The 13,909-nt window shown below is 42.5% G+C and overlaps 1 protein-coding gene across 3 annotated transcripts in view; it reads right to left on the reverse strand.

The window, feature by feature from the left end:
* LOC128700546 (protein hsr-9) overlaps nucleotides 1-13,909 on the reverse strand; it is a 331,945-nt gene that overhangs the window by 265,470 nt on the left and 52,566 nt on the right. The window contains exon 1 of one of the 3 annotated variants that reach the window (XM_070098962.1): nucleotides 5,339-5,365. The exons of the other annotated variants lie outside the window; for them this stretch is intronic. The gene's annotated coding sequence lies outside the window, so the exon portion shown is untranslated. Of the gene's footprint in view, nucleotides 1-5,338; nucleotides 5,366-13,909 lie in introns of those variants that run through there. 3 annotated transcript variants of the gene reach the window in all.

Here is a 13,909-nt window from a genome sequence, read left to right on the forward strand (position 1 = left end):
ACTACTACTACACATTACCACCACCGCCACTACTACTACACATTACCACCACCACCACCACTACTACTACACACTACCACCACTACACACTACCACCACTACTACTACTACACATTACCACCACCACCACTACTACTACACATTACCACCACCACTACTACTACACATTACCACCACCACCACTACTACTGTACATTACCACCACCGCCACCACTACACACTACCACCACCACTACACACTACCACCACCACAACTACTACTACTACACACTACCACCACCACTACTACTACTACACATTACCACCACCACTACTACACATTACCACCACCACTACTACTACACATTACCACCACCACCACCACTACTACTACACATTACCACCACCACCACTACTACACACTACCACCACCACCACTACTTCACACTACCACCACCACTACTACTACACATTACCACCACCACTACTACTACACACTACCACCACCACCACTACTACTACTACACATTACCACCACCACCACTACTACTACACATTACCACCACCACCACTACTACTACACATTACCACCACCACTACTACTACTACTACTACATATTACCACCACCAACACTACTACTACACATTACCACCACCACCACTACTACACATTACCACCACCACCACTTCTACTACACATTACCACCACCATCACTACTACTACACATTACCACCACTACTACTACTAGTACACATTACCACCACTACTACTACAACTACACATTACCACCACCACCACCACTACTACCACACACTACCACCACCACCACCACTACTACTACACACTACCACCACCACTACTACTACTACTACTACACATTACCACCACCACTACTACTACACTTTACCACCACCACTACTACTACACATTACCACCACCACCACTACTACTACACATTACCACCACCACCACTACTACACACTATCACCACCACCACTACTACTACTACACATTACCACCACCACCACTACTACTACACATTACCACCACCACCTCTACTTCTACACATTACCACCACCACCACTACTACTACTACACATTACCACCACCACCACTACTACTACACATTACCACCACCACCACTACTACTACACATTACCACCACCACTACTACTACTACTACTACATATTACCACCACCAACACTACTACTACACATTACCACCACCACCACTACTACACATTACCACCACCACCACTTCTACTACACATTACCACCACCATCACTACTACTACACATTACCACCACTACTACTACTAGTACACATTACCACCACCACTACTACTACAACTACACATTACCACCACCACCACCACTACTACCACACACTACCACCACCACCACCACTACTACTACACACTACCACCACCACTACTACTACTACTACTACACATTACCACCACCACTACTACTACACTTTACCACCACCACTACTACTACACATTACCACCACCACCACTACTACTACACATTACCACCACCACCACTACTACACACTACCACCACCACCACTACTACTACTACACATTACCACCACCACCACTACTACTACACATTACCACCACCACCTCTACTTCTACACATTACCACCACCACCACTACTACTACTACACATTACCACCACCACTACTACTACACATTACCACCACCACCACTACTACTACACATTACCACCACCACTACTACACATTACCACCACCACTACTACTACTACTACACATTACCACCACCACTACTACTACTACACATTACCACCACCACTACTACTACTACTACACATTACCACCACCACCACTACTACTACACATTACCACCACCACTACTACACATTACCACCACCACTACTACTACTACTACACATTACCACCACCACTACTACACATTACCACCACCACTACTACTACTACTACACATTACCACCACCACCACTACTACTACACGCTACCACCACCACTACTACTACTACACATTACCACCACCACTACTACTACTACACTTTACCACCACCACCACTACTACTACACATTACCACCACTACTACTACACACTACCACCACCACCACTACTACTACACACTACCAGCACTACTACTACTACACATTACCACCACAACCACTACACACTACCACCACCACCACTACACACTACCACCACCACTACTACACACTACCACCACTACCACTACTACACACTACCACCACCACCACTACTACTACACATTACAACCACCACCACTACTACTACACATTACAACCACCACCACTACTACTACACACTACCACCACCACCACTACTACTACACACTACCACCACTACTACACACACTACCATCACCACCACTACTACTACACACTACCACCACCTCCACTACTACTACACACTACCACCACCACTATTACTACACACTACCACCACTACTACTACACACTACCACCACTACTACTACACACCAAAACCACCACTACTACTACACACTACCACCACCACCACTACTACACACTACCACAACCACCACTACTACTACTACACACTACCACCACCACCACCACCACTACTACACACTACCACCACCACTACTACTATACACTACCACCACCACCACTACTACACACTACCACCACTACTACTACCACCACTACTACTACACACTGCCACCACTACCACTACACACTACCACCAGCACCACTACTACTACACACTACCACTAGCACCACTACTACTACACACTACCACCACCACCACTACTACACACTACCACCACCACCACTACTACACACTACCACCACCACTACTACTACTACACACTACCACCACCACTACTACTACTACACACTACCACCACCACTACTACTACTACACACTACCACCACCACTACTACACACTACCACCACCACCACTACTACTACACACTACCATTACCACTACACACTACCACCACCACTACTACTACTACACACTACCACCACCACCACTACACACTACCACCACCACTACTACTACACACTACCACCACCACTACTACTACACACTACCACCACCACCACTACTACAAGCTACCACCACCACTACTACACACTACCACCACCACCACTACTACAAGCTACCACCACCACTACTACACACTGCCACCACCACCACCACTACACACTACCACCACCACCACTACACACTACCACCACCACTACTACTACACACTACCACCACCACCACTACACACTACCACCACTACCACTACACACTACCACCACTACTACACATTACCACAACCACTACTACTACACACTACCACCACCACCACTACTACTACACACTACCACCACCACAACTACTACTACACACTACCACCACTACTACTACACACTACCACTACTACTACACACTACCACCACCACCTCTACTACACACTACCACCGCTACTACTACACACTACCACCACCACTACACACTACCACCACCACTACTACTACACACTACCACCACCACTACTACTACACACTACCACCACCACTACAAGCTACCACCACCACTACTACACACTACCACCACTACTACTACACACTACCACCACTACTACTACACACTACCATTACATACTGCCACCACCACCACTACTACACACTACCACCACCACCACCACTACACACTACCACCACCACTACACACTACCACCACCACTACTACTACTACACACTACCACCACCACCACTACTACTACACACTACCACCACCACTACTACTACACACTACCACCACCACCACTACTACTACACACTACCACCACTACCACTACACACTACCACCACCACCACTACTACACACTACCACCACCACCACCACTACTACACACTACCACCACTACTACTACACACTACCACCACCACTACTACTACACACTACCACCACCACTACTACTACACACTACCACCACCACTACTACTGCACACTACCACCACCACTACTACACACTACCACCACTGCTACTACATACTACCACCACCACTACTACACACTACCACCACTACTACTACACACCAGCACCACTACTACACTGCCATCACCACTATTACACACCACCACCACCGCTACTACTACTACTACTACCACCACCACTACTACACACTACCACCACCACTACTACTACACACTACCACCACCACCATTACTACACACTACCACCACTACTACACATCACCACCACCACTACTACTACATACCACTACTACCACACACAACTGCCACCATTACTACTACACACCACTGCCACCACTACTGCTACACACCACTGCCACCACTACTGCTACACACCACCACTACTACACGCCACCATCGCCAACACAACTACACGCCACCACTACTAGCTTCACCAGTGGTATACTGCCTCACATGAAAATACAGTAGTAATGCAGCAGGCCTACTGGCTCATACCACCCAGGTGTTAACATCAACGGCTCTACTTGACAGATTGTTCTATTCGTCTACAATTCTACTGCCACACCAGTTCTTTCCTATATCCTTTCTAAAGCTTAACTTATCTAAAACAAATCCATTGTTCTGAGTTATTTCTTGGTCAGATAACCTAAGATCTATATTAATATACCTTCATACCTGTCTTTTACCTGCACACTTGGATCATGTCTCGCCTCCTATGTCTTTTAAGAGAGTATAGATTCAGGGCTCTTAATCTATCGTCGTAACATTCCTTATACGGTGAATTATTTTTGTCTTTCTCCTCTATATGTTGTTCAATGCATTTATATCCATTCTGTAATAAGGAGACCAGAAGTGTGCCGCGTGATGTCAATGAGGTCTTACTAATGATGTTACAGCTGTAAAACAACGTTCGGGCTCCTGCTTAAATTTCTTGATATAATTGCCAGCAATGTGTCAGCTTGGTTGCACACACCTAAGCACTCATTGATTACCATGACTCCCAAGTGTTTTCCGCTTTCTGTATAATCAAGTTCTATACTGTTTAGTTTATGGGTGCTATATGACCCTTGCTGTCACTTCTCCGTCACTATTCAACACACACATCTGTGACGTTAGTGAGGTAATGGAGCCTTTGATGTCGGTTGTGGCTGCCAGGAAGGTTGCTGGTGGCGGCTGAGGCTGGCGGCGGCACTCTGGTTGAGATGAAGAGAGCTTACATAGTTAAACATCACTAGGTATACGAACACACACACACGCATGAGCGTACACAGCTTCTCTGTGGATACACCCAGCCCTAGGGCCACTACACACATGTGTACCTGCAGGGTACACACACGACGTGTATGTACCCTGCAGGTTATACTTACACGTGAAGTAACTGGCCGCCCACACCCCACGCGACACCACCACCATACTGACTGTCTGGCCTCCCTCCCTACTCTCGCCATCCCTCCTCCCTCACCCGACCTCCCTCCCTCCCTTATTATCAAACCCTACCATCCATACAGTACTTCCGTTTCCACTTTTCTTACCGTAAGTGTTATATTTACGGCAGGTGCCCTTCAAGGAAGGGGTGTCAATGTTGGTGAGGGGATCTTGATGCAAGGAATTAGTGCATGTCCTCTCCTTCCTTCCTCGAACCTGACTGCATTCCATTTTCCCAGGCGCTGTATGATCCTCTTAATATGAAGATGATCCCAGAAGTGGATCGAAATATACAAATCAATTAATCTCCCGAGTTTCTGTCTCTTACTGAACATAATACGTAATTATAATTTATGGGAAACCTCTGGTAATAATGTACAATTGTGGTAATGTATTACTGTACAGCTTCGCCCTTTATTTAATGTACTTCTCTCACTTAAAACAACTTATCGTAATGTTGTACACTGAGTTCAAAAATGAACGGTATACAAAACAAAGGAGGGTCGCCCATTGGAACGAACATGTTCAACATCTAAGTTAATGTCAGCCGACCTATTTTGTAAAGAAAACGTTAAAATGAACGTTAGAAAGACCAGGAAAATGACGGGGTGGATAATGAGAACATTCAGAACATGAGAAAAGACACCAAAGGAGTGGATCACTATCTTCGAGATGCGCCAGATCAACCAAGTTGTGATGGATATGGAAATAAATGGTATCAAATACCGACACAGTGGAAATATAAACACATATGCAGTATAATGTGATCCTTTATTGACAACGTTTCACCCACACAGTGGGCTTTTTCAAGTGAAATTGTTGGTTATAGAGATAAGCGATGGTTCCAGGATTCTTCGGTATTGAGTGTTGTCTTCTGTGGCGATAAGTCTTGAGTTTCTGTAGTTAATTAAATGGTTGTGTGAATTGCGATGTTGTACACAGGCATTCCTTGTATCGTCAGTCCTGCTTGCATATTGGTGTTCTGAAATACGTGTTTGGAGGTCTCTTGATGTTTCGCCCAACAATTATAACCAACAATTTCAACCAGAACAACGGCTTCTATAACATAGCTGAACCACTCGCCAAGAAACTTCTTCATCGCTATCCCACATAAGAACATAGAACACTGCAGAAGGTCTACTCACAACTTGTCCAATACCCCTGCCAAGCTACCCAAGACTATAACCCCACCCGGTAGATCATCAGATGCAGCATTCTCCACCTGACCTCAACATTCTGAACATGACTATAAATACTCCCGTACCTTCCAGCCCAGGTAGATCTGTGTGTGACTTGAAAAAGCCCACTGTGTGGGTGAAACGTTGTCAATAAAGGATCACATTATACTGCATATGTGTTTATATTTCCATTGTGATGGATATGTGGGCCGGGCCGGAGGGCCTGTCGCTACTTCCGCGGATCACCGTCCCCGCGGCCCGGTCCCAAACCAGGGCCACCAACAGCAACAGCTTGGTCCACCAGGGAACAAGGAGGCCTAGCCCAGGGTCGGGTCAAGGGAGTAAGAAAATCCGTCTCCAGAAACAAGAGACAGGTAAATCACTAGTAAAAACATTACGTATTTCTTGATATACATCTGTTATTTAAGGTGTCTATTATAACAACATACTGGCGCGTGCAACACAGGTGCAACACTCAGGCATCTTTATTGTGCAAAACTAACTTGCTATAGTGTTGCATGAGTCTTACTCTACTACTTATCAGTATTGTTTACCAAGGAAATAGTTATTTTATAATATTGTAGTTATTCTTTAATTCTTCAAGCATATCAGTGAAGTTACTATATTGAAGTTACTCACTATTGAAGTTACTCACTATACTGAAGTTTCTATATTGAAGTTACTCACTATTGAAGTTACTCACTATACTGAAGTTTCTATATTGAAGTTACTCACTATTGAAGTTACTCACTATACTGAAGTTTCTATATTGAAGTTACTCACTATTGAAGTTACTCACTATACTGAAGTTTCTATATTGAAGTTACTCACTATTGAAGTTACTCACTATACTGAAGTTTCTATATTGAAGTTACTCACTATTGAAGTTACTCACTATACTGAAGTTTCTATATTGAAGTTACTCACTATTGAAGTTACTCACTATACTGAAGTTACTCACTATTGAAGTTACTCACTATTGAAGTTACTCACTATACTGAAGTTACTATATTGAAGTTACTCACTATACTGAAGTTTCTATATTGAAGTTACTCACTATTGAAGTTACTCACTATACTGAAGTTTCTATATTGAAGTTACTCACTATTGAAGTTACTCACTATACTGAAGTTTCTATATTGAAGTTACTCACTATTGAAGTTACTCACTATACTGAAGTTTCTATATCGAAGTTACTCACTATTGAAGTTACTCACTATACTGAAGTTTCTATATTGAAGTTACTCACTATTGAAGTTACTCACTATACTGAAGTTTCTATATTGAAGTTACTCACTATACTGAAGTTACTATATTGAAGTTACTCACTATTGAAGTTACTCACTATACTGAAGTTTCTATATTGAAGTTACTCACTATACTGAAGTTTCTATATTGAAGTTACTCACTATTGAAGTTACTCACTATACTGAAGTTTCTATATTGAAGTTACTCACTATTGAAGTTACTCACTATACTGAAGTTTCTATATTGAAGTTACTCACTATTGAAGTTACTCACTATTGAAGTTACTCACTATACTGAAGTTTCTATATTGAAGTTACTCACTATACTGAAGTTTCTATATTGAAGTTACTCACTATTGAAGTTACTCACTATACTGAAGCTTCTATATTGAAGTTACTCACTATACTGAAGTTTCTATATTGAAGTTACTCACTATACTGAAGTTTCTATATTGAAGTTACTCACTATACTGAAGTTACTATATTGAAGTTACCCACTGTACTGAAGTTACTATATTGAAGTTACACACTGTACTGAAGTTTCTATATTGAAGTTACTCACTATTGAAGTTACTCACTATACTGAAGTTTCTATATTGAAGTTACTCACTATTGAAGTTACTCACTATACTGAAGTTTCTATATTGAAGTTACTCACTATTGAAGTTACTCACTATACTGAAGTCTCTATATTGAAGTTACTCACTACTGAAGTTACTCACTATACTGAAGTTACTATATTGAAGTTACACACTGTACTGAAGTTACTATATTGAAGTTACTCACTATTGAAGTTACTCACTATACTGAAGTTACTATATTGAAGTTACACACTGTACTGAAGTTACTATATTGAAGTTACTCACTATTGAAGTTACTCACTATACTGAAGTTACTATATTGAAGTTACTCACTATTGATGTTACTCATTATACTGAAGTTTCTATATTGAAGTTACACACTGTACTGAAGTTACTATATTGAAGTTACTATATTGAAGTTACTCACTATACTGAAGTTACTATATTGAAGTTACTCACTATACTGAAGTTACTATATTGAAGTTACTCACTATACTGAAGTTACTATATTGAAGTTACTCACTATACTGAAGTTACTATATTGAAGTTACTCACTATACTGAAGTTACTATATTGAAGTTACACACTGTACTGAAGTTACTATATTGAAGTTACTATATTGAAGTTACTCACTATACTGAAGTTACTATATTGAAGTTACACACTGTACTGAAGTTACTATATTGAAGTTACACACTGTACTGAAGTTACTATATTGAAGTTACTCACTATACTGAAGTTACTATATTGAAGTTACTCACTATACTGAAGTTACTATATTAGTCACTATACTGAAGTTACTCACTATATTAAAGTCACTATACTGATACCCCTCACAATCTCTTACACCACCGATGGCGTCTGTGTTCTCGCTCACCTCCTGCTGGATTTATCCTTATTATATTGATGTGGAAGCGCTCAACCCGTAGGGGGTTATACAGTGCCTGGCGAACGAGAGGTAACCAAATATGATCCAGTGAAGCGGAGGGTAGCTCCAATTCCTCGGATCAAGAACCCTTTATCAGCATCAAGGTATTTTGAGAGAGAGAGAGAGAGAGAGAGAGAGAGAGAGAGAGAGAGAGAGAGAGAGAGGATATTACATTACATTTTTTTTCTAACATCCCTGAGTTATCTGTACTTCTAACTTCCACTTATGTCTTCTGCGATAGAACGCGGTCTGTCCTTAACCATGTATCAATTTCTTTTAAGTATTTTCTACGTGGTAGTTACGTCTCCCTCAATCCTTCTCTCTGCCAGGATCGTTAGGGTTAAATCCTTCATCATGATGAATAAGACACATGTGCAACAGTTACGTATCTTTATTAAATTCTTCATGTTACCGCCCTTTAAAACTTGAAACTCGTCTAGCTGCAAACATTTGCAGGTGAAGGTTGTAAGGTGGCGCTGCGTAATCTATAATGGGCCAGGCGTACGTTGTGTATACAGTAGTAGATCAGTGGTGATATTCTGAAGGATATCCCGAGCCTCGATAGCCTCCTCGTAGATTACTGTCCATGTCATACTAGCAATGTGCTCCTCCAGTGATATCTTACATGTCATGTTTCCTTCCATATACCTTCCAATCATACTTACAGTTTCTTATGTTTGCATGACGATTTAATGATACTAATTATATAATAAAAACAATAATAATAATAATAATAATAATAATAATAATAATAATACACAAATAGCAACATAGGAGAAAGAAACTTAGGATGACGTTTCGGTCGTCGTAAGTTCCTCTCTCCAATATGCGGGTTATTTCTGTATTGTCCCAGTCACGGTATTGTTCCTTTTTATTCTTCACTACTACTAATAATCATAATAATAATAATTTGTATAATAAGTATGGGCATAAAAACGAGGCGGCAGCAGCAGGTCACCACAACAGTTGCTTAAACACATAAGATATATCTCAAATTCCATGCTCTTCCTAAGGCATATAATCAAACTGTCTTTATTAACCTCACAGCCGGCACATCAACCAGTGGTTAATTTTATTTATGTACGTGTGTGTGTGTACTCACCTAGTTGTTGTTGCAGGGGTCAAGTCACAGCTCCTGGCCCCGCCTCTTCACTGGTCGTGTGTGTGTGTGTGTGTGTGTACACTAACCGAATTGCATTTGCCAGGGTCGAGCCTCAGCTCCTAACCCCTACCATACCTACAGTATGTAAAATCTGAATCACCCCATCTCCACCTCATTACAATTATCAATCTAAAATTGAATTATTATTATTATTATTATTATTATTATTATTTTATAACGTCTTTGTGGCTCATCTTTACTCTTCTTCATCTATGCTCTGGTTAAATTATAAGAACATAAAAATTATTATAATCAAAAAGAAGCGCTAAACCCACTAGCCATACAACGCTGCAAGAACATAAAAAAAGAGGTACACTGTGGGAAGTCTTACAGCTCCGTGGTGTACTTCATGATTGAACGTATCGATTCCAGGCTGAGGGACTGATCACCTCAAACTCTTCCTCTCCTTACACCGCTCTTCTTTGCACTGGACTGGTGAAGCCGTGTCGAAACGTTTCCTCAATACAGATTCCCATATGTTGTGTAAGTATCTCATTCTTCAAGTTCAACTCGCATCCACAACCACTCATGTACCTATCCAACCTATTTTTAAATCTACCCAAAATTCTGGCGTTGATGATGCCCAGTTTGTTCCACACTGTTACCCAACCACTACTTTCCTATAACCTTTCTAAATCTTAATTTCTTCAACTTGAATCCGCTGCGGCATTATATGTTGTAATAATTCTCCTCTAGCCATTGTCTAAGATAATTACTGTCTGATCCATTAGTTCCATCTCATAGATGAATCGCTTCAGCCACGAGACTAGTCTTGTTGCAAACCTTTGCATTTTCTTATTTGACATTAACTGGGCGGGCTTTTTGTTCGGGCTGCAGAATTTACGATAATCCTGGAATATGTACATAGTTCTACAATATTCGTTGTTTAAGTCTGCGAAGGAAGGCTTGAGATTGACTAAACTCGCACATTCTGCCAATGTTCCAATTTTATTTATATGCAGCTGTAGTGATATGTTCGGTGTACTGGTCACCTCCAGGTCTTAGTCCTTACATGATTTTTCTAGTTTCTCACCCACCAAGGTGCACTTCATGTTCTATTATCTGGTTTTCTCTCATTGCCTCACATGCCTAGGTAATTCACGAGAATCTTTAGCCTAGACAGAAACAGATAGTTTTTAGTAGACAGCCTCGGTGTGGACATACAAATCTGTTATTTCTTTTTCCCCAAGTCCTCCCAGGTACTCTCTCTCTTTCTCTTTCTCTCTCTCTCTCTTTCTCTTTCTCTTTCTCTTTCTCTTTCTCTCTCTCTCTCTCTCTCTCTCTCTCTCTCTCTCTCTCTCTCTCTCTCTCTCTCTCTCTCTCTCTCTCCCTCTCTCTCTCTCTCTCTCATCCTCTCTCTCTCTCAAGTATTCTGTAATTTAATGGAATACTTTCTTGCGTACCCCTGCTCGCTTCTTTTTTTTTTTATCCTCCCGTGGTGGTATACTATTATAAATAATGAGTACTAGCACTCAGAGATAATAACATTGTGTGGTCACACCAACCATAGTATAGTTACACCTACCATAGACACAACCACCATAAGTGTAGCCACAACCACCGTAACATAGTGCGGCCACAACCACAATAAGAGTGGCCACAACCACCATAAGTGTGGCTACAACCTCCATAACAGTGTGGCTGCAAGAAGCGCATCATAATGTGGTCACAAGACCGCTGGTAAATAGGTGTGGTAGGCAGGAGGGGCGAGGAGAGAGACGCCACACTAGGGAACAACACCTGGCCGCCATTCACCACCCTGTGACGTCACAAGCAGCACAGCCAATCACCGAGCAGACATCTCAGGGTGAATGACCTTGTTGATCTTGAAGTGCCGCTAGTCGCTACCGCAAACATTCACACCATAATTTATATCCTCCTATACACATCCCAGAGCTTGACGATACCAAGGTTATATGTATAAATAATGGATGAAGTATACACAGTGTGAAAATATGATAGAGAGGTGGAGTGCGGCAGCGGGATGAGTACTGCGCGGCCAGACGCACCGCCATTGATTCTGCTAGGCTAGTCTAGACGCTCCCAGCTTGTCTAGAACCGCTAAAACTTGACCTATTTCTGTCGGTGCCGCTTCGTACGTAGCTACTGCTACCCCTTCAAGTAGCGTGACCTGACCTACCAGGGATCACGCTACCCTAATGGAAATAAGCCACTTTGACTCTTTTGGGTTATCCTAGGTAATTTACACTGTATCTGATAACTGTACTTATGTGTACCTGTGCCTATATAAAATTACTTATATCTTCTAATACACTGAGAAGTCCTTTTGACTTTTCTTGGGGGGAGGGTTATCCTAGATAATTAACTCATGTTATTTTATAAGATAATCTGTGATCATCCAACAATTGAGTAAAATTGCACCTAAAAAATTAAGCTTACTTGGTTGTCCTGTGAGAACACTGTGATGTCTGCCTTGCTTCCCCTATTACACAGATTACTCCCTTAACCCCTGCTACCTATCCTACCCTCAATCCCTGCTACCTATCCTACCCTCAATCCCTGCTACCTATCTTACTCTCAACCCCTGCTACCTATCCTACCCTCAATCCCTGCTACCTATCCTACCCTCAATCCCTGCTACCTATCCTACCCTCAATCCCTGCTACCTATCTTACTCTCAACCCCTGCTACCTATCCTACCCTCAATCCCTGCTACCTATCTTACTCTCAACCCCTGCTACCTATCCTACCCTCAATCCCTGCTACCTATCTTACTCTCAACCCCTGCTACCTATCCTACCCTCAATCCCTGCTACCTATCTTACTCTCAAACCCTGCTACCTATCTTACTCTCAACCCCTGCTACCTATCTTACGCCTTACCTCTGATATACCTTTGAAGAGTTTCAAGTTTCACTACTCTCGGAGCCCGGCCATGGGCCTGGCTCGTCTGGTGCTTGCCTGGTCAACCAGACTGCTGCTGCTGGAAACCCTGCTACCTATTCTCCCCTCAAACCCTGCTACTCATCCTCCCCTCAACCCCTACTCTCAACCCTTCCCTCAACTCATACTCCCCATTCTCCCCTCACCACTCCTCAGTACCCCACCCCCCTCGTTACCTCACCTCTCTCTCTCAGTTCCTTACCTCCTCAGTACCTCACCACTCCTCCCCAATACCTCACCTCCTCAGTACCTCACCCCTCAGTACTTCACCTCTCTTCTATCACTGCTTCCTCTATCCTTCTCTTTACATTCTTCTCGTTCGCTACCTCCTCCCGTCCCGCCACCATGATTCTTTTTGTCCATGGCTTCCTCCCTCTTCTAACTCCTTCCCCCATCCTCCCTCCCTCCCTACACTTCCTTCCTCCTCCCTCAGTGGTAGAGCGTTTGGCTCACAACGGAAGGACCCGGGATTATTTACCTGGCAAGCCCAGACAAACACGGCTAGTCTCCTACA

Source organism: Cherax quadricarinatus, chromosome 65, assembly GCF_038502225.1.
Source record: "Cherax quadricarinatus isolate ZL_2023a chromosome 65, ASM3850222v1, whole genome shotgun sequence".
Classification (NCBI taxonomy): Eukaryota; Metazoa; Arthropoda; class Malacostraca; order Decapoda; family Parastacidae; genus Cherax; species Cherax quadricarinatus.